This window comes from Bactrocera oleae, chromosome 3 (assembly GCF_042242935.1).
Source record: "Bactrocera oleae isolate idBacOlea1 chromosome 3, idBacOlea1, whole genome shotgun sequence".
NCBI lineage: Eukaryota > Metazoa > Arthropoda > Insecta > Diptera > Tephritidae > Bactrocera > Bactrocera oleae.
The window spans coordinates 76,734,451-76,758,270 of record NC_091537.1 but is presented as its reverse complement, the minus strand read 5'-3'; the positions used below and the strand labels follow the sequence as shown (position 1 = coordinate 76,758,270).

The 23,820-nt window shown below is 33.3% G+C and overlaps 1 protein-coding gene, 5 non-coding genes and 32 pseudogenes across 6 annotated transcripts in view; 37 read left to right on the top strand and 1 right to left on the bottom strand.

Annotated features, from left to right (window-relative positions):
• Positions 1–23,820, bottom strand: part of mib2 (mind bomb 2) — a 260,282-nt gene that overhangs the window by 100,545 nt on the left and 135,917 nt on the right. The window lies entirely within an intron of this gene.
• On the top strand, positions 315–433 carry LOC138856528 (5S ribosomal RNA). The gene has a single exon (XR_011395744.1). It is a non-coding gene; the product is annotated as a 5S ribosomal RNA (ribosomal RNA).
• LOC138856691 (5S ribosomal RNA) lies at positions 947–1,072 on the top strand (annotated as a pseudogene).
• LOC138856690 (5S ribosomal RNA) lies at positions 1,596–1,721 on the top strand (annotated as a pseudogene).
• Positions 2,235–2,353, top strand: LOC138856527 (5S ribosomal RNA). The gene has a single exon (XR_011395743.1). It is a non-coding gene; the product is annotated as a 5S ribosomal RNA (ribosomal RNA).
• LOC138856689 (5S ribosomal RNA) lies at positions 2,877–3,002 on the top strand (annotated as a pseudogene).
• Positions 3,516–3,641, top strand: LOC138856688 (5S ribosomal RNA; annotated as a pseudogene).
• LOC138856687 (5S ribosomal RNA) lies at positions 4,165–4,290 on the top strand (annotated as a pseudogene).
• On the top strand, positions 4,804–4,929 carry LOC138856686 (5S ribosomal RNA; annotated as a pseudogene).
• Positions 5,457–5,575, top strand: LOC138856525 (5S ribosomal RNA). Its single transcript, XR_011395741.1, has one exon. It is a non-coding gene; the product is annotated as a 5S ribosomal RNA (ribosomal RNA).
• On the top strand, positions 6,089–6,214 carry LOC138856685 (5S ribosomal RNA; annotated as a pseudogene).
• On the top strand, positions 6,738–6,863 carry LOC138856684 (5S ribosomal RNA; annotated as a pseudogene).
• LOC138856683 (5S ribosomal RNA) lies at positions 7,377–7,502 on the top strand (annotated as a pseudogene).
• LOC138856681 (5S ribosomal RNA) lies at positions 8,025–8,150 on the top strand (annotated as a pseudogene).
• Positions 8,663–8,788, top strand: LOC138856680 (5S ribosomal RNA; annotated as a pseudogene).
• Positions 9,302–9,427, top strand: LOC138856679 (5S ribosomal RNA; annotated as a pseudogene).
• On the top strand, positions 9,951–10,069 carry LOC138856541 (5S ribosomal RNA; annotated as a pseudogene).
• LOC138856678 (5S ribosomal RNA) lies at positions 10,583–10,708 on the top strand (annotated as a pseudogene).
• On the top strand, positions 11,232–11,350 carry LOC138856524 (5S ribosomal RNA). Its single transcript, XR_011395740.1, has one exon. It is a non-coding gene; the product is annotated as a 5S ribosomal RNA (ribosomal RNA).
• On the top strand, positions 11,864–11,989 carry LOC138856677 (5S ribosomal RNA; annotated as a pseudogene).
• On the top strand, positions 12,505–12,630 carry LOC138856676 (5S ribosomal RNA; annotated as a pseudogene).
• LOC138856675 (5S ribosomal RNA) lies at positions 13,144–13,269 on the top strand (annotated as a pseudogene).
• On the top strand, positions 13,829–13,954 carry LOC138856674 (5S ribosomal RNA; annotated as a pseudogene).
• Positions 14,467–14,585, top strand: LOC138856540 (5S ribosomal RNA; annotated as a pseudogene).
• LOC138856673 (5S ribosomal RNA) lies at positions 15,099–15,224 on the top strand (annotated as a pseudogene).
• Positions 15,737–15,862, top strand: LOC138856672 (5S ribosomal RNA; annotated as a pseudogene).
• LOC138856670 (5S ribosomal RNA) lies at positions 16,386–16,511 on the top strand (annotated as a pseudogene).
• LOC138856669 (5S ribosomal RNA) lies at positions 17,024–17,149 on the top strand (annotated as a pseudogene).
• On the top strand, positions 17,664–17,789 carry LOC138856668 (5S ribosomal RNA; annotated as a pseudogene).
• LOC138856667 (5S ribosomal RNA) lies at positions 18,313–18,438 on the top strand (annotated as a pseudogene).
• LOC138856666 (5S ribosomal RNA) lies at positions 18,952–19,077 on the top strand (annotated as a pseudogene).
• LOC138856523 (5S ribosomal RNA) lies at positions 19,601–19,719 on the top strand. Its single transcript, XR_011395739.1, has one exon. It is a non-coding gene; the product is annotated as a 5S ribosomal RNA (ribosomal RNA).
• Positions 20,232–20,357, top strand: LOC138856665 (5S ribosomal RNA; annotated as a pseudogene).
• LOC138856664 (5S ribosomal RNA) lies at positions 20,881–21,006 on the top strand (annotated as a pseudogene).
• On the top strand, positions 21,519–21,644 carry LOC138856663 (5S ribosomal RNA; annotated as a pseudogene).
• On the top strand, positions 22,159–22,284 carry LOC138856662 (5S ribosomal RNA; annotated as a pseudogene).
• LOC138856661 (5S ribosomal RNA) lies at positions 22,808–22,933 on the top strand (annotated as a pseudogene).
• Positions 23,447–23,572, top strand: LOC138856659 (5S ribosomal RNA; annotated as a pseudogene).

Below are 23,820 nucleotides of genomic sequence, written 5' to 3'. Positions count from 1 at the left end.
AGTGTCAGTACAATCTATCATTATGTTTACTATTGCTAGTTCACGCCTGCGTCTTCATATACGTGCAACTTAGAATATTTAAGATAAAGTATCTTTACCTGAATTTTGGCATAGACAATTAAGAAAATAATACATATTAAATATATTGAAAGGCGCAGAAACAGTTAAACAGTTGAGTCGGAGAATATTCGATGAATACTGTGATAAAGATGGAATAAAAAAGATACCCCAGTTGTAGTCCTAATCTCATTTGCAGACACTTTTCTTACGTGAAACGTAACGTACTCAAGTGGCAAATTCTAGGAAATTAATATGCCAACGACCATACCACGCTGAATACATCGGTTCTCGTCCGATCACCGAAATTAAGCAGCGTCGGGCGCGGTTAGTACTTAGATGGGGGACCGCTTGGGAACACCGCGTGTTGTTGGCTCCCAACAACTTTTTGTTTTAATTACCTTTTTATTATTGTTGTTTTAGTTTCTTTAACAAAAAAAAAAACATTTTTATATATATTTATATACATACATATACATATATAAATATATATCATAGGAATTGGGAACTGCATAAGTGACACAATACATAATGAGTTAGTACATATGTACATATGTGCAACAGTAATATGAAATAGTGTCAGTACAATCTATCATTATGTTTACTATTGCTAGTTCACGCCTGCGTCTTCATATACGTGCAACTTAGAATATTTAAGATAAAGTATCTTTACCTGAATTTTGGCATAGACTATTAAGAAAATAATACATATTAAATATATTGAAAGGCGCAGAAACAGTTAAACAGTTGAGTCGGAGAATATTCGATGAATACTGTGATAAAGATGGAATAAAAAAGATACCCCAGTTGTAGTCCTAATCTCATTTGCAGACACTTTTCTTACGTGAAACGTAACGTACTCAAGTGGCAAATTCTAGGAAATTAGTATGCCAACGACCATACCACGCTGAATACATCGGTTCTCGTCCGATCACCGAAATTAAGCAGCGTCGGGATAAGGGCGCGGTTAGTACTTAGATGGGGGACCGCTTGGGAACACCGCGTGTTGTTGGCTCCCAACAACTTTTTGTTTTAATTACCTTTTTATTATTGTTGTTTTAGTTTCTTTAACAAAAAAAAAAACATTTTTATATATATTTATATATATTTATATACATACATATACATATATAAATATATATCATAAGAATTGGGAACTGCATAAGTGACACAATACATAATGAGTTAGTACATATGTACATATGTGCAACAGTAATATGAAATAGTGTCAGTACAATCTATCATTATGTTTACTATTGCTAGTTCACGCCTGCGTCTTCATATACGTGCAACTTAGAATATTTAAGATAAAGTATCTTTACCTGAATTTTGGCATAGACAATTAAGAAAATAATACATATTAAATATATTGAAAGGCGCAGAAACAGTTAAACAGTTGAGTCGGAGAATATTCGATGAATACTGTGATAAAGATGGAATAAAAAAGATACCCCAGTTGTAGTCCTAATCTCATTTGCAGACACTTTTCTTACGTGAAACGTAACGTACTCAAGTGGCAAATTCTAGGAAATTAGTATGCCAACGACCATACCACGCTGAATACATCGGTTCTCGTCCGATCACCGAAATTAAGCAGCGTCGGGATAAGGGCGCGGTTAGTACTTAGATGGGGGACCGCTTGGGAACACCGCGTGTTGTTGGCTCCCAACAACTTTTTGTTTTAATTACCTTTTTATTATTGTTGTTTTAGTTTCTTTAACACAAAAAAAAACATTTTTATATATATTTATATACATACATATACATATATAAATATATATCATAGGAATTGGGAACTGCATAAGTGACACAATACATAATGAGTTAGTACATATGTACATATGTGCAACAGTAATATGAAATAGTGTCAGTACAATCTATCATTATGTTTACTATTGCTAGTTCACGCCTGCGTCTTCATATACGTGCAACTTAGAATATTTAAGATAAAGTATCTTTACCTGAATTTTGGCATAGACTATTAAGAAAATAATACATATTAAATATATTGAAAGGCGCAGAAACAGTTAAACAGTTGAGTCGGAGAATATTCGATGAATACTGTGATAAAGATGGAATAAAAAAGATACCCCAGTTGTAGTCCTAATCTCATTTGCAGACACTTTTCTTACGTGAAACGTAACGTACTCAAGTGGCAAATTCTAGGAAATTAATATGCCAACGACCATACCACGCTGAATACATCGGTTCTCGTCCGATCACCGAAATTAAGCAGCGTCGGGCGCGGTTAGTACTTAGATGGGGGACCGCTTGGGAACACCGCGTGTTGTTGGCTCCCAACAACTTTTTGTTTTAATTACCTTTTTATTATTGTTGTTTTAGTTTCTTTAACAAAAAAAAAAACATTTTTATATATATTTATATATATTTATATACATACATATACATATATAAATATATATCATAAGAATTGGGAACTGCATAAGTGACACAATACATAATGAGTTAGTACATATGTACATATGTGCAACAGTAATATGAAATAGTGTCAGTACAATCTATCATTATGTTTACTATTGCTAGTTCACGCCTGCGTCTTCATATACGTGCAACTTAGAATATTTAAGATAAAGTATCTTTACCTGAATTTTGGCATAGACAATTAAGAAAATAATACATATTAAATATATTGAAAGGCGCAGAAACAGTTAAACAGTTGAGTCGGAGAATATTCGATGAATACTGTGATAAAGATGGAATAAAAAAGATACCCCAGTTGTAGTCCTAATCTCATTTGCAGACACTTTTCTTACGTGAAACGTAACGTACTCAAGTGGCAAATTCTAGGAAATTAGTATGCCAACGACCATACCACGCTGAATACATCGGTTCTCGTCCGATCACCGAAATTAAGCAGCGTCGGGATAAGGGCGCGGTTAGTACTTAGATGGGGGACCGCTTGGGAACACCGCGTGTTGTTGGCTCCCAACAACTTTTTGTTTTAATTACCTTTTTATTATTGTTGTTTTAGTTTCTTTAACAAAAAAAAAAACATTTTTATATATATTTATATACATACATATACATATATAAATATATATCATAGGAATTGGGAACTGCATAAGTGACACAATACATAATGAGTTAGTACATATGTACATATGTGCAACAGTAATATGAAATAGTGTCAGTACAATCTATCATTATGTTTACTATTGCTAGTTCACGCCTGCGTCTTCATATACGTGCAACTTAGAATATTTAAGATAAAGTATCTTTACCTGAATTTTGGCATAGACTATTAAGAAAATAATACATATTAAATATATTGAAAGGCGCAGAAACAGTTAAACAGTTGAGTCGGAGAATATTCGATGAATACTGTGATAAAGATGGAATAAAAAAGATACCCCAGTTGTAGTCCTAATCTCATTTGCAGACACTTTTCTTACGTGAAACGTAACGTACTCAAGTGGCAAATTCTAGGAAATTAGTATGCCAACGACCATACCACGCTGAATACATCGGTTCTCGTCCGATCACCGAAATTAAGCAGCGTCGGGATAAGGGCGCGGTTAGTACTTAGATGGGGGACCGCTTGGGAACACCGCGTGTTGTTGGCTCCCAACAACTTTTTGTTTTAATTACCTTTTTATTATTGTTGTTTTAGTTTCTTTAACAAAAAAAAAAACATTTTTATATATATTTATATATATTTATATACATACATATACATATATAAATATATATCATAAGAATTGGGAACTGCATAAGTGACACAATACATAATGAGTTAGTACATATGTACATATGTGCAACAGTAATATGAAATAGTGTCAGTACAATCTATCATTATGTTTACTATTGCTAGTTCACGCCTGCGTCTTCATATACGTGCAACTTAGAATATTTAAGATAAAGTATCTTTACCTGAATTTTGGCATAGACAATTAAGAAAATAATACATATTAAATATATTGAAAGGCGCAGAAACAGTTAAACAGTTGAGTCGGAGAATATTCGATGAATACTGTGATAAAGATGGAATAAAAAAGATACCCCAGTTGTAGTCCTAATCTCATTTGCAGACACTTTTCTTACGTGAAACGTAACGTACTCAAGTGGCAAATTCTAGGAAATTAGTATGCCAACGACCATACCACGCTGAATACATCGGTTCTCGTCCGATCACCGAAATTAAGCAGCGTCGGGATAAGGGCGCGGTTAGTACTTAGATGGGGGACCGCTTGGGAACACCGCGTGTTGTTGGCTCCCAACAACTTTTTGTTTTAATTACCTTTTTATTATTGTTGTTTTAGTTTCTTTAACAAAAAAAAAAACATTTTTATATATATTTATATACATACATATACATATATAAATATATATCATAGGAATTGGGAACTGCATAAGTGACACAATACATAATGAGTTAGTACATATGTACATATGTGCAACAGTAATATGAAATAGTGTCAGTACAATCTATCATTATGTTTACTATTGCTAGTTCACGCCTGCGTCTTCATATACGTGCAACTTAGAATATTTAAGATAAAGTATCTTTACCTGAATTTTGGCATAGACTATTAAGAAAATAATACATATTAAATATATTGGAAGGCGCAGAAACAGTTAAACAGTTGAGTCGGAGAATATTCGATGAATACTGTGATAAAGATGGAATAAAAAAGATACCCCAGTTGTAGTCCTAATCTCATTTGCAGACACTTTTCTTACGTGAAACGTAACGTACTCAAGTGGCAAATTCTAGGAAATTAGTATGCCAACGACCATACCACGCTGAATACATCGGTTCTCGTCCGATCACCGAAATTAAGCAGCGTCGGGATAAGGGCGCGGTTAGTACTTAGATGGGGGACCGCTTGGGAACACCGCGTGTTGTTGGCTCCCAACAACTTTTTGTTTTAATTACCTTTTTATTATTGTTGTTTTAGTTTCTTTAACAAAAAAAAAAACATTTTTATATATATTTATATATATTTATATACATACATATACATATATAAATATATATCATAAGAATTGGGAACTGCATAAGTGACACAATACATAATGAGTTAGTACATATGTACATATGTGCAACAGTAATATGAAATAGTGTCAGTACAATCTATCATTATGTTTACTATTGCTAGTTCACGCCTGCGTCTTCATATACATACGTGCAACTTAGAATATTTAAGATAAAGTATCTTTACCTGAATTTTGGCATAGACAATTAAGAAAATAATACATATTAAATATATTGAAAGGCGCAGAAACAGTTAAACAGTTGAGTCGGAGAATATTCGATGAATACTGTGATAAAGATGGAATAAAAAAGATACCCCAGTTGTAGTCCTAATCTCATTTGCAGACACTTTTCTTACGTGAAACGTAACGTACTCAAGTGGCAAATTCTAGGAAATTAGTATGCCAACGACCATACCACGCTGAATACATCGGTTCTCGTCCGATCACCGAAATTAAGCAGCGTCGGGCGCGGTTAGTACTTAGATGGGGGACCGCTTGGGAACACCGCGTGTTGTTGGCTCCCAACAACTTTTTGTTTTAATTACCTTTTTATTATTGTTGTTTTAGTTTCTTTAACAAAAAAAAAAACATTTTTATATATATTTATATACATACATATACATATATAAATATATATCATAGGAATTGGGAACTGCATAAGTGACACAATACATAATGAGTTAGTACATATGTACATATGTGCAACAGTAATATGAAATAGTGTCAGTACAATCTATCATTATGTTTACTATTGCTAGTTCACGCCTGCGTCTTCATATACGTGCAACTTAGAATATTTAAGATAAAGTATCTTTACCTGAATTTTGGCATAGACTATTAAGAAAATAATACATATTAAATATATTGAAAGGCGCAGAAACAGTTAAACAGTTGAGTCGGAGAATATTCGATGAATACTGTGATAAAGATGGAATAAAAAAGATACCCCAGTTGTAGTCCTAATCTCATTTGCAGACACTTTTCTTACGTGAAACGTAACGTACTCAAGTGGCAAATTCTAGGAAATTAGTATGCCAACGACCATACCACGCTGAATACATCGGTTCTCGTCCGATCACCGAAATTAAGCAGCGTCGGGATAAGGGCGCGGTTAGTACTTAGATGGGGGACCGCTTGGGAACACCGCGTGTTGTTGGCTCCCAACAACTTTTTGTTTTAATTACCTTTTTATTATTGTTGTTTTAGTTTCTTTAACAAAAAAAAAAACATTTTTATATATATTTATATATATTTATATACATACATATACATATATAAATATATATCATAAGAATTGGGAACTGCATAAGTGACACAATACATAATGAGTTAGTACATATGTACATATGTGCAACAGTAATATGAAATAGTGTCAGTACAATCTATCATTATGTTTACTATTGCTAGTTCACGCCTGCGTCTTCATATACGTGCAACTTAGAATATTTAAGATAAAGTATCTTTACCTGAATTTTGGCATAGACAATTAAGAAAATAATACATATTAAATATATTGAAAGGCGCAGAAACAGTTAAACAGTTGAGTCGGAGAATATTCGATGAATACTGTGATAAAGATGGAATAAAAAAGATACCCCAGTTGTAGTCCTAATCTCATTTGCAGACACTTTTCTTACGTGAAACGTAACGTACTCAAGTGGCAAATTCTAGGAAATTAATATGCCAACGACCATACCACGCTGAATACATCGGTTCTCGTCCGATCACCGAAATTAAGCAGCGTCGGGATAAGGGCGCGGTTAGTACTTAGATGGGGGACCGCTTGGGAACACCGCGTGTTGTTGGCTCCCAACAACTTTTTGTTTTAATTACCTTTTTATTATTGTTGTTTTAGTTTCTTTAACAAAAAAAAAAACATTTTTATATATATTTATATACATACATATACATATATAAATATATATCATAGGAATTGGGAACTGCATAAGTGACACAATACATAATGAGTTAGTACATATGTACATATGTGCAACAGTAATATGAAATAGTGTCAGTACAATCTATCATTATGTTTACTATTGCTAGTTCACGCCTGCGTCTTCATATACGTGCAACTTAGAATATTTAAGATAAAGTATCTTTACCTGAATTTTGGCATAGACTATTAAGAAAATAATACATATTAAATATATTGAAAGGCGCAGAAACAGTTAAACAGTTGAGTCGGAGAATATTCGATGAATACTGTGATAAAGATGGAATAAAAAAGATACCCCAGTTGTAGTCCTAATCTCATTTGCAGACACTTTTCTTACGTGAAACGTAACGTACTCAAGTGGCAAATTCTAGGAAATTAGTATGCCAACGACCATACCACGCTGAATACATCGGTTCTCGTCCGATCACCGAAATTAAGCAGCGTCGGGATAAGGGCGCGGTTAGTACTTAGATGGGGGACCGCTTGGGAACACCGCGTGTTGTTGGCTCCCAACAACTTTTTGTTTTAATTACCTTTTTATTATTGTTGTTTTAGTTTCTTTAACAAAAAAAAAACATTTTTATATATATTTATATATATTTATATACATACATATACATATATAAATATATATCATAAGAATTGGGAACTGCATAAGTGACACAATACATAATGAGTTAGTACATATGTACATATGTGCAACAGTAATATGAAATAGTGTCAGTACAATCTATCATTATGTTTACTATTGCTAGTTCACGCCTGCGTCTTCATATACGTGCAACTTAGAATATTTAAGATAAAGTATCTTTACCTGAATTTTGGCATAGACAATTAAGAAAATAATACATATTAAATATATTGAAAGGCGCAGAAACAGTTAAACAGTTGAGTCGGAGAATATTCGATGAATACTGTGATAAAGATGGAATAAAAAAGATACCCCAGTTGTAGTCCTAATCTCATTTGCAGACACTTTTCTTACGTGAAACGTAACGTACTCAAGTGGCAAATTCTAGGAAATTAGTATGCCAACGACCATACCACGCTGAATACATCGGTTCTCGTCCGATCACCGAAATTAAGCAGCGTCGGGATAAGGGCGCGGTTAGTACTTAGATGGGGGACCGCTTGGGAACACCGCGTGTTGTTGGCTCCCAACAACTTTTTGTTTTAATTACCTTTTTATTATTGTTGTTTTAGTTTCTTTAACAAAAAAAAAACATTTTTATATATATTTATATACATACATATACATATATAAATATATATCATAGGAATTGGGAACTGCATAAGTGACACAATACATAATGAGTTAGTACATATGTACATATGTGCAACAGTAATATGAAATAGTGTCAGTACAATCTATCATTATGTTTACTATTGCTAGTTCACGCCTGCGTCTTCATATACGTGCAACTTAGAATATTTAAGATAAAGTATCTTTACCTGAATTTTGGCATAGACTATTAAGAAAATAATACATATTAAATATATTGAAAGGCGCAGAAACAGTTAAACAGTTGAGTCGGAGAATATTCGATGAATACTGTGATAAAGATGGAATAAAAAAGATACCCCAGTTGTAGTCCTAATCTCATTTGCAGACACTTTTCTCACGTGAAACGTAACGTACTCAAGTGGCAAATTCTAGGAAATTAGTATGCCAACGACCATACCACGCTGAATACATCGGTTCTCGTCCGATCACCGAAATTAAGCAGCGTCGGGATAAGGGCGCGGTTAGTACTTAGATGGGGGACCGCTTGGGAACACCGCGTGTTGTTGGCTCCCAACAACTTTTTGTTTTAATTACCTTTTTATTATTGTTGTTTTAGTTTCTTTAACAAAAAAAAAAACATTTTTATATATATTTATATACATACATATACATATATAAATATATATCATAGGAATTGGGAACTGCATAAGTGACACAATACATAATGAGTTAGTACATATGTACATATGTGCAACAGTAATATGAAATAGTGTCAGTACAATCTATCATTATGTTTACTATTGCTAGTTCACGCCTGCGTCTTCATATACGTGCAACTTAGAATATTTAAGATAAAGTATCTTTACCTGAATTTTGGCATAGACTATTAAGAAAATAATACATATTAAATATATTGAAAGGCGCAGAAACAGTTAAACAGTTGAGTCGGAGAATATTCGATGAATACTGTGATAAAGATGGAATAAAAAAGATACCCCAGTTGTAGTCCTAATCTCATTTGCAGACACTTTTCTTACGTGAAACGTAACGTACTCAAGTGGCAAATTCTAGGAAATTAGTATGCCAACGACCATACCACGCTGAATACATCGGTTCTCGTCCGATCACCGAAATTAAGCAGCGTCGGGATAAGGGCGCGGTTAGTACTTAGATGGGGGACCGCTTGGGAACACCGCGTGTTGTTGGCTCCCAACAACTTTTTGTTTTAATTACCTTTTTATTATTGTTGTTTTAGTTTCTTTAACAAAAAAAAAAACATTTTTATATATATTTATATATATTTATATACATACATATACATATATAAATATATATCATAAGAATTGGGAACTGCATAAGTGACACAATACATAATGAGTTAGTACATATGTACATATGTGCAACAGTAATATGAAATAGTGTCAGTACAATCTATCATTATGTTTACTATTGCTAGTTCACGCCTGCGTCTTCATATACGTGCAACTTAGAATATTTAAGATAAAGTATCTTTACCTGAATTTTGGCATAGACAATTAAGAAAATAATACATATTAAATATATTGAAAGGCGCAGAAACAGTTAAACAGTTGAGTCGGAGAATATTCGATGAATACTGTGATAAAGATGGAATAAAAAAGATACCCCAGTTGTAGTCCTAATCTCATTTGCAGACACTTTTCTTACGTGAAACGTAACGTACTCAAGTGGCAAATTCTAGGAAATTAGTATGCCAACGACCATACCACGCTGAATACATCGGTTCTCGTCCGATCACCGAAATTAAGCAGCGTCGGGCGCGGTTAGTACTTAGATAAGGGACCGCTTGGGAACACCGCGTGTTGTTGGCTCCCAACAACTTTTTGTTTTAATTACCTTTTTATTATTGTTGTTTTAGTTTCTTTAACAAAAAAAAAAACATTTTTATATATATTTATATACATACATATACATATATAAATATATATCATAGGAATTGGGAACTGCATAAGTGACACAATACATAATGAGTTAGTACATATGTACATATGTGCAACAGTAATATGAAATAGTGTCAGTACAATCTATCATTATGTTTACTATTGCTAGTTCACGCCTGCGTCTTCATATACGTGCAACTTAGAATATTTAAGATAAAGTATCTTTACCTGAATTTTGGCATAGACTATTAAGAAAATAATACATATTAAATATATTGAAAGGCGCAGAAACAGTTAAACAGTTGAGTCGGAGAATATTCGATGAATACTGTGATAAAGATGGAATAAAAAAGATACCCCAGTTGTAGTCCTAATCTCATTTGCAGACACTTTTCTTACGTGAAACGTAACGTACTCAAGTGGCAAATTCTAGGAAATTAGTATGCCAACGACCATACCACGCTGAATACATCGGTTCTCGTCCGATCACCGAAATTAAGCAGCGTCGGGATAAGGGCGCGGTTAGTACTTAGATGGGGGACCGCTTGGGAACACCGCGTGTTGTTGGCTCCCAACAACTTTTTGTTTTAATTACCTTTTTATTATTGTTGTTTTAGTTTCTTTAACAAAAAAAAAAACATTTTTATATATATTTATATATATTTATATACATACATATACATATATAAATATATATCATAAGAATTGGGAACTGCATAAGTGACACAATACATAATGAGTTAGTACATATGTACATATGTGCAACAGTAATATGAAATAGTGTCAGTACAATCTATCATTATGTTTACTATTGCTAGTTCACGCCTGCGTCTTCATATACGTGCAACTTAGAATATTTAAGATAAAGTATCTTTACCTGAATTTTGGCATAGACAATTAAGAAAATAATACATATTAAATATATTGAAAGGCGCAGAAACAGTTAAACAGTTGAGTCGGAGAATATTCGATGAATACTGTGATAAAGATGGAATAAAAAAGATACCCCAGTTGTAGTCCTAATCTCATTTGCAGACACTTTTCTTACGTGACACGTAACGTACTCAAGTGGCAAATTCTAGGAAATTAGTATGCCAACGACCATACCACGCTGAATACATCGGTTCTCGTCCGATCACCGAAATTAAGCAGCGTCGGGCGCGGTTAGTACTTAGATGGGGGACCGCTTGGGAACACCGCGTGTTGTTGGCTCCCAACAACTTTTTGTTTTAATTACCTTTTTATTATTGTTGTTTTAGTTTCTTTAACAAAAAAAAAAACATTTTTATATATATTTATATACATACATATACATATATAAATATATATCATAGGAATTGGGAACTGCATAAGTGACACAATACATAATGAGTTAGTACATATGTACATATGTGCAACAGTAATATGAAATAGTGTCAGTACAATCTATCATTATGTTTACTATTGCTAGTTCACGCCTGCGTCTTCATATACGTGCAACTTAGAATATTTAAGATAAAGTATCTTTACCTGAATTTTGGCATAGACTATTAAGAAAATAATACATATTAAATATATTGAAAGGCGCAGAAACAGTTAAACAGTTGAGTCGGAGAATATTCGATGAATACTGTGATAAAGATGGAATAAAAAAGATACCCCAGTTGTAGTCCTAATCTCATTTGCAGACACTTTTCTTACGTGAAACGTAACGTACTCAAGTGGCAAATTCTAGGAAATTAGTATGCCAACGACCATACCACGCTGAATACATCGGTTCTCGTCCGATCACCGAAATTAAGCAGCGTCGGGATAAGGGCGCGGTTAGTACTTAGATGGGGGACCGCTTGGGAACACCGCGTGTTGTTGGCTCCCAACAACTTTTTGTTTTAATTACCTTTTTATTATTGTTGTTTTAGTTTCTTTAACAAAAAAAAAAACATTTTTATATATATTTATATATATTTATATACATACATATACATATATAAATATATATCATAAGAATTGGGAACTGCATAAGTGACACAATACATAATGAGTTAGTACATATGTGCAACAGTAATATGAAATAGTGTCAGTACAATCTATCATTATGTTTACTATTGCTAGTTCACGCCTGCGTCTTCATATACGTGCAACTTAGAATATTTAAGATAAAGTATCTTTACCTGAATTTTGGCATAGACAATTAAGAAAATAATACATATTAAATATATTGAAAGGCGCAGAAACAGTTAAACAGTTGAGTCGGAGAATATTCGATGAATACTGTGATAAAGATGGAATAAAAAAGATACCCCAGTTGTAGTCCTAATCTCATTTGCAGACACTTTTCTTACGTGAAACGTAACGTACTCAAGTGGCAAATTCTAGGAAATTAGTATGCCAACGACCATACCACGCTGAATACATCGGTTCTCGTCCGATCACCGAAATTAAGCAGCGTCGGGATAAGGGCGCGGTTAGTACTTAGATGGGGGACCGCTTGGGAACACCGCGTGTTGTTGGCTCCCAACAACTTTTTGTTTTAATTACCTTTTTATTATTGTTGTTTTAGTTTCTTTAACAAAAAAAAAAACATTTTTATATATATTTATATACATACATATACATATATAAATATATATCATAGGAATTGGGAACTGCATAAGTGACACAATACATAATGAGTTAGTACATATGTACATATGTGCAACAGTAATATGAAATAGTGTCAGTACAATCTATCATTATGTTTACTATTGCTAGTTCACGCCTGCGTCTTCATATACGTGCAACTTAGAATATTTAAGATAAAGTATCTTTACCTGAATTTTGGCATAGACTATTAAGAAAATAATACATATTAAATATATTGAAAGGCGCAGAAACAGTTAAACAGTTGAGTCGGAGAATATTCGATGAATACTGTGATAAAGATGGAATAAAAAAGATACCCCAGTTGTAGTCCTAATCTCATTTGCAGACACTTTTCTTACGTGAAACGTAACGTACTCAAGTGGCAAATTCTAGGAAATTAGTATGCCAACGACCATACCACGCTGAATACATCGGTTCTCGTCCGATCACCGAAATTAAGCAGCGTCGGGATAAGGGCGCGGTTAGTACTTAGATGGGGGACCGCTTGGGAACACCGCGTGTTGTTGGCTCCCAACAACTTTTTGTTTTAATTACCTTTTTATTATTGTTGTTTTAGTTTCTTTAACAAAAAAAAAAACATTTTTATATATATTTATATATATTTATATACATACATATACATATATAAATATATATACATATATACATACATATACATATATAAATATATATCATAAGAATTGGGAACTGCATAAGTGACACAATACATAATGAGTTAGTACATATGTACATATGTGCAACAGTAATATGAAATAGTGTCAGTACAATCTATCATTATGTTTACTATTGCTAGTTCACGCCTGCGTCTTCATATACGTGCAACTTAGAATATTTAAGATAAAGTATCTTTACCTGAATTTTGGCATAGACAATTAAGAAAATAATACATATTAAATATATTGAAAGGCGCAGAAACAGTTAAACAGTTGAGTCGGAGAATATTCGATGAATACTGTGATAAAGATGGAATAAAAAAGATACCCCAGTTGTAGTCCTAATCTCATTTGCAGACACTTTTCTTACGTGAAACGTAACGTACTCAAGTGGCAAATTCTAGGAAATTAGTATGCCAACGACCATACCACGCTGAATACATCGGTTCTCGTCCGATCACCGAAATTAAGCAGCGTCGGGATAAGGGCGCGGTTAGTACTTAGATGGGGGACCGCTTGGGAACACCGCGTGTTGTTGGCTCCCAACAACTTTTTGTTTTAATTACCTTTTTATTATTGTTGTTTTAGTTTCTTTAACAAAAAAAAAACATTTTTATATATATTTATATACATACATATACATATATAAATATATATCATAGGAATTGGGAACTGCATAAGTGACACAATACATAATGAGTTAGTACATATGTACATATGTGCAACAGTAATATGAAATAGTGTCAGTACAATCTATCATTATGTTTACTATTGCTAGTTCACGCCTGCGTCTTCATATACGTGCAACTTAGAATATTTAAGATAAAGTATCTTTACCTGAATTTTGGCATAGACTATTAAGAAAATAATACATATTAAATATATTGAAAGGCGCAGAAACAGTTAAACAGTTGAGTCGGAGAATATTCGATGAATACTGTGATAAAGATGGAATAAAAAAGATACCCCAGTTGTAGTCCTAATCTCATTTGCAGACACTTTTCTTACGTGAAACGTAACGTACTCAAGTGGCAAATTCTAGGAAATTAGTATGCCAACGACCATACCACGCTGAATACATCGGTTCTCGTCCGATCACCGAAATTAAGCAGCGTCGGGCGCGGTTAGTACTTAGATAAGGGACCGCTTGGGAACACCGCGTGTTGTTGGCTCCCAACAACTTTTTGTTTTAATTACCTTTTTATTATTGTTGTTTTAGTTTCTTTAACAAAAAAAAAAACATTTTTATATATATTTATATACATACATATACATATATAAATATATATCATAGGAATTGGGAACTGCATAAGTGACACAATACATAATGAGTTAGTACATATGTACATATGTGCAACAGTAATATGAAATAGTGTCAGTACAATCTATCATTATGTTTACTATTGCTAGTTCACGCCTGCGTCTTCATATACGTGCAACTTAGAATATTTAAGATAAAGTATCTTTACCTGAATTTTGGCATAGACTATTAAGAAAATAATACATATTAAATATATTGAAAGGCGCAGAAACAGTTAAACAGTTGAGTCGGAGAATATTCGATGAATACTGTGATAAAGATGGAATAAAAAAGATACCCCAGTTGTAGTCCTAATCTCATTTGCAGACACTTTTCTTACGTGAAACGTAACGTACTCAAGTGGCAAATTCTAGGAAATTAGTATGCCAACGACCATACCACGCTGAATACATCGGTTCTCGTCCGATCACCGAAATTAAGCAGCGTCGGGATAAGGGCGCGGTTAGTACTTAGATGGGGGACCGCTTGGGAACACCGCGTGTTGTTGGCTCCCAACAACTTTTTGTTTTAATTACCTTTTTATTATTGTTGTTTTAGTTTCTTTAACAAAAAAAAAACATTTTTATATATATTTATATACATACATATACATATATAAATATATATCATAGGAATTGGGAACTGCATAAGTGACACAATACATAATGAGTTAGTACATATGTACATATGTGCAACAGTAATATGAAATAGTGTCAGTACAATCTATCATTATGTTTACTATTGCTAGTTCACGCCTGCGTCTTCATATACGTGCAACTTAGAATATTTAAGATAAAGTATCTTTACCTGAATTTTGGCATAGACTATTAAGAAAATAATACATATTAAATATATTGAAAGGCGCAGAAACAGTTAAACAGTTGAGTCGGAGAATATTCGATGAATACTGTGATAAAGATGGAATAAAAAAGATACCCCAGTTGTAGTCCTAATCTCATTTGCAGACACTTTTCTTACGTGAAACGTAACGTACTCAAGTGGCAAATTCTAGGAAATTAGTATGCCAACGACCATACCACGCTGAATACATCGGTTCTCGTCCGATCACCGAAATTAAGCAGCGTCGGGATAAGGGCGCGGTTAGTACTTAGATGGGGGACCGCTTGGGAACACCGCGTGTTGTTGGCTCCCAACAACTTTTTGTTTTAATTACCTTTTTATTATTGTTGTTTTAGTTTCTTTAACAAAAAAAAAAACATTTTTATATATATTTATATATATTTATATACATACATATACATATATAAATATATATCATAAGAATTGGGAACTGCATAAGTGACACAATACATAATGAGTTAGTACATATGTACATATGTGCAACAGTAATATGAAATAGTGTCAGTACAATCTATCATTATGTTTACTATTGCTAGTTCACGCCTGCGTCTTCATATACGTGCAACTTAGAATATTTAAGATAAAGTATCTTTACCTGAATTTTGGCATAGACAATTAAGAAAATAATACATATTAAATATATTGAAAGGCGCAGAAACAGTTAAACAGTTGAGTCGGAGAATATTCGATGAATACTGTGATAAAGATGGAATAAAAAAGATACCCCAGTTGTAGTCCTAATCTCATTTGCAGACACTTTTCTTACGTGAAACGTAACGTACTCAAGTGGCAAATTCTAGGAAATTAGTATGCCAACGACCATACCACGCTGAATACATCGGTTCTCGTCCGATCACCGAAATTAAGCAGCGTCGGGATAAGGGCGCGGTTAGTACTTAGATGGGGGACCGCTTGGGAACACCGCGTGTTGTTGGCTCCCAACAACTTTTTGTTTTAATTACCTATTTATTTATGTTGTTTTAGTTTCTTTAACAAAAAAAAAACATTTTTATATATATTTATATACATACATATACATATATAAATATATATCATAGGAATTGGGAACTGCATAAGTGACACAATACATAATGAGTTAGTACATATGTACATATGTGCAACAGTAATATGAAATAGTGTCAGTACAATCTATCATTATGTTTACTATTGCTAGTTCACGCCTGCGTCTTCATATACGTGCAACTTAGAATATTTAAGATAAAGTATCTTTACCTGAATTTTGGCATAGACTATTAAGAAAATAATACATATTAAATATATTGAAAGGCGCAGAAACAGTTAAACAGTTGAGTCGGAGAATATTCGATGAATACTGTGATAAAGATGGAATAAAAAAGATACCCCAGTTGTAGTCCTAATCTCATTTGCAGACACTTTTCTTACGTGAAACGTAACGTACTCAAGTGGCAAATTCTAGGAAATTAGTATGCCAACGACCATACCACGCTGAATACATCGGTTCTCGTCCGATCACCGAAATTAAGCAGCGTCGGGATAAGGGCGCGGTTAGTACTTAGATGGGGGACCGCTTGGGAACACCGCGTGTTGTTGGCTCCCAACAACTTTTTGTTTTAATTACCTTTTTATTATTGTTGTTTTAGTTTCTTTAACAAAAAAAAAAAACATTTTTATATATATTTATATACATACATATACATATATAAATATATATCATAGGAATTGGGAACTGCATAAGTGACACAATACATAATGAGTTAGTACATATGTACATATGTGCAACAGTAATATGAAATAGTGTCAGTACAATCTATCATTATGTTTACTATTGCTAGTTCACGCCTGCGTCTTCATATACGTGCAACTTAGAATATTTAAGATAAAGTATCTTTACCTGAATTTTGGCATAGACTATTAAGAAAATAATACATATTAAATATATTGAAAGGCGCAGAAACAGTTAAACAGTTGAGTCGGAGAATATTCGATGAATACTGTGATAAAGATGGAATAAAAAAGATACCCCAGTTGTAGTCCTAATCTCATTTGCAGACACTTTTCTTACGTGAAACGTAACGTACTCAAGTGGCAAATTCTAGGAAATTAGTATGCCAACGACCATACCACGCTGAATACATCGGTTCTCGTCCGATCACCGAAATTAAGCAGCGTCGGGATAAGGGCGCGGTTAGTACTTAGATGGGGGACCGCTTGGGAACACCGCGTGTTGTTGGCTCCCAACAACTTTTTGTTTTAATTACCTTTTTATTATTGTTGTTTTAGTTTCTTTAACAAAAAAAAAAACATTTTTATATATATTTATATATATTTATATACATACATATACATATATAAATATATATCATAAGAATTGGGAACTGCATAAGTGACACAATACATAATGAGTTAGTACATATGTACATATGTGCAACAGTAATATGAAATAGTGTCAGTACAATCTATCATTATGTTTACTATTGCTAGTTCACGCCTGCGTCTTCATATACGTGCAACTTAGAATATTTAAGATAAAGTATCTTTACCTGAATTTTGGCATAGACAATTAAGAAAATAATACATATTAAATATATTGAAAGGCGCAGAAACAGTTAAACAGTTGAGTCGGAGAATATTCGATGAATACTGTGATAAAGATGGAATAAAAAAGATACCCCAGTTGTAGTCCTAATCTCATTTGCAGACACTTTTCTTACGTGAAACGTAACGTACTCAAGTGGCAAATTCTAGGAAATTAGTATGCCAACGACCATACCACGCTGAATACATCGGTTCTCGTCCGATCACCGAAATTAAGCAGCGTCGGGATAAGGGCGCGGTTAGTACTTAGATGGGGGACCGCTTGGGAACACCGCGTGTTGTTGGCTCCCAACAACTTTTTGTTTTAATTACCTTTTTATTATTGTTGTTTTAGTTTCTTTAACAAAAAAAAAAACATTTTTATATATATTTATATACATACATATACATATATAAATATATATCATAGGAATTGGGAACTGCATAAGTGACACAATACATAATGAGTTAGTACATATGTACATATGTGCAACAGTAATATGAAATAGTGTCAGTACAATCTATCATTATGTTTACTATTGCTAGTTCACGCCTGCGTCTTCATATACGTGCAACTTAGAATATTTAAGATAAAGTATCTTTACCTGAATTTTGGCATAGACTATTAAGAAAATAATACATATTAAATATATTGAAAGGCGCAGAAACAGTTAAACAGTTGAGTCGGAGAATATTCGATGAATACTGTGATAAAGATGGAATAAAAAAGATACCCCAGTTGTAGTCCTAATCTCATTTGCAGACACTTTTCTTACGTGAAACGTAACGTACTCAAGTGGCAAATTCTAGGAAATTAGTATGCCAACGACCATACCACGCTGAATACATCGGTTCTCGTCCGATCACCGAAATTAAGCAGCGTCGGGATAAGGGCGCGGTTAGTACTTAGATGGGGGACCGCTTGGGAACACCGCGTGTTGTTGGCTCCCAACAACTTTTTGTTTTAATTACCTTTTTATTATTGTTGTTTTAGTTTCTTTAACAAAAAAAAAAACATTTTTATATATATTTATATATATTTATATACATACATATACATATATAAATATATATCATAAGAATTGGGAACTGCATAAGTGACACAATACATAATGAGTTAGTACATATGTACATATGTGCAACAGTAATATGAAATAGTGTCAGTACAATCTATCATTATGTTTACTATTGCTAGTTCACGCCTGCGTCTTCATATACGTGCAACTTAGAATATTTAAGATAAAGTATCTTTACCTGAATTTTGGCATAGACAATTAAGAAAATAATACATATTAAATATATTGAAAGGCGCAGAAACAGTTAAACAGTTGAGTCGGAGAATATTCGATGAATACTGTGATAAAGATGGAATAAAAAAGATACCCCAGTTGTAGTCCTAATCTCATTTGCAGACACTTTTCTTACGTGAAACGTAACGTACTCAAGTGGCAAATTCTAGGAAATTAGTATGCCAACGACCATACCACGCTGAATACATCGGTTCTCGTCCGATCACCGAAATTAAGCAGCGTCGGGCGCGGTTAGTACTTAGATGGGGGACCGCTTGGGAACACCGCGTGTTGTTGGCTCCCAACAACTTTTTGTTTTAATTACCTTTTTATTATTGTTGTTTTAGTTTCTTTAACAAAAAAAAAACATTTTTATATATATTTATATACATACATATACATATATAAATATATATCATAGGAATTGGGAACTGCATAAGTGACACAATACATAATGAGTTAGTACATATGTACATATGTGCAACAGTAATATGAAATAGTGTCAGTACAATCTATCATTATGTTTACTATTGCTAGTTCACGCCTGCGTCTTCATATACGTGCAACTTAGAATATTTAAGATAAAGTATCTTTACCTGAATTTTGGCATAGACTATTAAGAAAATAATACATATTAAATATATTGAAAGGCGCAGAAACAGTTAAACAGTTGAGTCGGAGAATATTCGATGAATACTGTGATAAAGATGGAATAAAAAAGATACCCCAGTTGTAGTCCTAATCTCATTTGCAGACACTTTTCTTACGTGAAACGTAACGTACTCAAGTGGCAAATTCTAGGAAATTAGTATGCCAACGACCATACCACGCTGAATACATCGGTTCTCGTCCGATCACCGAAATTAAGCAGCGTCGGGATAAGGGCGCGGTTAGTACTTAGATGGGGGACCGCTTGGGAACACCGCGTGTTGTTGGCTCCCAACAACTTTTTGTTTTAATTACCTTTTTATTATTGTTGTTTTAGTTTCTTTAACAAAAAAAAAAACATTTTTATATATATTTATATATATTTATATACATACATATACATATATAAATATATATCATAAGAATTGGGAACTGCATAAGTGACACAATACATAATGAGTTAGTACATATGTACATATGTGCAACAGTAATATGAAATAGTGTCAGTACAATCTATCATTATGTTTACTATTGCTAGTTCACGCCTGCGTCTTCATATACGTGCAACTTAGAATATTTAAGATAAAGTATCTTTACCTGAATTTTGGCATAGACAATTAAGAAAATAATACATATTAAATATATTGAAAGGCGCAGAAACAGTTAAACAGTTGAGTCGGAGAATATTCGATGAATACTGTGATAAAGATGGAATAAAAAAGATACCCCAGTTGTAGTCCTAATCTCATTTGCAGACACTTTTCTTACGTGAAACGTAACGTACTCAAGTGGCAAATTCTAGGAAATTAGTATGCCAACGACCATACCACGCTGAATACATCGGTTCTCGTCCGATCACCGAAATTAAGCAGCGTCGGGATAAGGGCGCGGTTAGTACTTAGATGGGGGACCGCTTGGGAACACCGCGTGTTGTTGGCTCCCAACAACTTTTTGTTTTAATTACCTATTTATTTATGTTGTTTTAGTTTCTTTAACAAAAAAAAAACATTTTTATATATATTTATATACATACATATACATATATAAATATATATCATAGGAATTGGGAACTGCATAAGTGACACAATACATAATGAGTTAGTACATATGTACATATGTGCAACAGTAATATGAAATAGTGTCAGTACAATCTATCATTATGTTTACTATTGCTAGTTCACGCCTGCGTCTTCATATACGTGCAACTTAGAATATTTAAGATAAAGTATCTTTACCTGAATTTTGGCATAGACTATTAAGAAAATAATACATATTAAATATATTGAAAGGCGCAGAAACAGTTAAACAGTTGAGTCGGAGAATATTCGATGAATACTGTGATAAAGATGGAATAAAAAAGATACCCCAGTTGTAGTCCTAATCTCATTTGCAGACACTTTTCTTACGTGAAACGTAACGTACTCAAGTGGCAAATTCTAGGAAATTAGTATGCCAACGACCATACCACGCTGAATACATCGGTTCTCGTCCGATCACCGAAATTAAGCAGCGTCGGGATAAGGGCGCGGTTAGTACTTAGATGGGGGACCGCTTGGGAACACCGCGTGTTGTTGGCTCCCAACAACTTTTTGTTTTAATTACCTTTTTATTATTGTTGTTTTAGTTTCTTTAACAAAAAAAAAAAACATTTTTATATATATTTATATACATACATATACATATATAAATATATATCATAGGAATTGGGAACTGCATAAGTGACACAATACATAATGAGTTAGTACATATGTACATATGTGCAACAGTAATATGAAATAGTGTCAGTACAATCTATCATTATGTTTACTATTGCTAGTTCACGCCTGCGTCTTCATATACGTGCAACTTAGAATATTTAAGATAAAGTATCTTTACCTGAATTTTGGCATAGACTATTAAGAAAATAATACATATTAAATATATTGAAAGGCGCAGAAACAGTTAAACAGTTGAGTCGGAGAATATTCGATGAATACTGTGATAAAGATGGAATAAAAAAGATACCCCAGTTGTAGTCCTAATCTCATTTGCAGACACTTTTCTTACGTGAAACGTAACGTACTCAAGTGGCAAATTCTAGGAAATTAGTATGCCAACGACCATACCACGCTGAATACATCGGTTCTCGTCCGATCACCGAAATTAAGCAGCGTCGGGATAAGGGCGCGGTTAGTACTTAGATGGGGGACCGCTTGGGAACACCGCGTGTTGTTGGCTCCCAACAACTTTTTGTTTTAATTACCTTTTTATTATTGTTGTTTTAGTTTCTTTAACAAAAAAAAAAACATTTTTATATATATTTATATATATTTATATACATACATATACATATATAAATATATATCATAAGAATTGGGAACTGCATAAGTGACACAATACATAATGAGTTAGTACATATGTACATATGTGCAACAGTAATATGAAATAGTGTCAGTACAATCTATCATTATGTTTACTATTGCTAGTTCACGCCTGCGTCTTCATATACGTGCAACTTAGAATATTTAAGATAAAGTATCTTTACCTGAATTTTGGCATAGACAATTAAGAAAATAATACATATTAAATATATTGAAAGGCGCAGAAACAGTTAAACAGTTGAGTCGGAGAATATTCGATGAATACTGTGATAAAGATGGAATAAAAAAGATACCCCAGTTGTAGTCCTAATCTCATTTGCAGACACTTTTCTTACGTGAAACGTAACGTACTCAAGTGGCAAATTCTAGGAAATTAGTATGCCAACGACCATACCACGCTGAATACATCGGTTCTCGTCCGATCACCGAAATTAAGCAGCGTCGGGATAAGGGCGCGGTTAGTACTTAGATGGGGGACCGCTTGGGAACACCGCGTGTTGTTGGCTCCCAACAACTTTTTGTTTTAATTACCTTTTTATTATTGTTGTTTTAGTTTCTTTAACAAAAAAAAAAACATTTTTATATATATTTATATACATACATATACATATATAAATATATATCATAGGAATTGGGAACTGCATAAGTGACACAATACATAATGAGTTAGTACATATGTACATATGTGCAACAGTAATATGAAATAGTGTCAGTACAATCTATCATTATGTTTACTATTGCTAGTTCACGCCTGCGTCTTCATATACGTGCAACTTAGAATATTTAAGATAAAGTATCTTTACCTGAATTTTGGCATAGACTATTAAGAAAATAATACATATTAAATATATTGAAAGGCGCAGAAACAGTTAAACAGTTGAGTCGGAGAATATTCGATGAATACTGTGATAAAGATGGAATAAAAAAGATACCCCAGTTGTAGTCCTAATCTCATTTGCAGACACTTTTCTTACGTGAAACGTAACGTACTCAAGTGGCAAATTCTAGGAAATTAGTATGCCAACGACCATACCACGCTGAATACATCGGTTCTCGTCCGATCACCGAAATTAAGCAGCGTCGGGATAAGGGCGCGGTTAGTACTTAGATGGGGGACCGCTTGGGAACACCGCGTGTTGTTGGCTCCCAACAACTTTTTGTTTTAATTACCTTTTTATTATTGTTGTTTTAGTTTCTTTAACAAAAAAAAAAACATTTTTATATATATTTATATATATTTATATACATACATATACATATATAAATATATATCATAAGAATTGGGAACTGCATAAGTGACACAATACATAATGAGTTAGTACATATGTACATATGTGCAACAGTAATATGAAATAGTGTCAGTACAATCTATCATTATGTTTACTATTGCTAG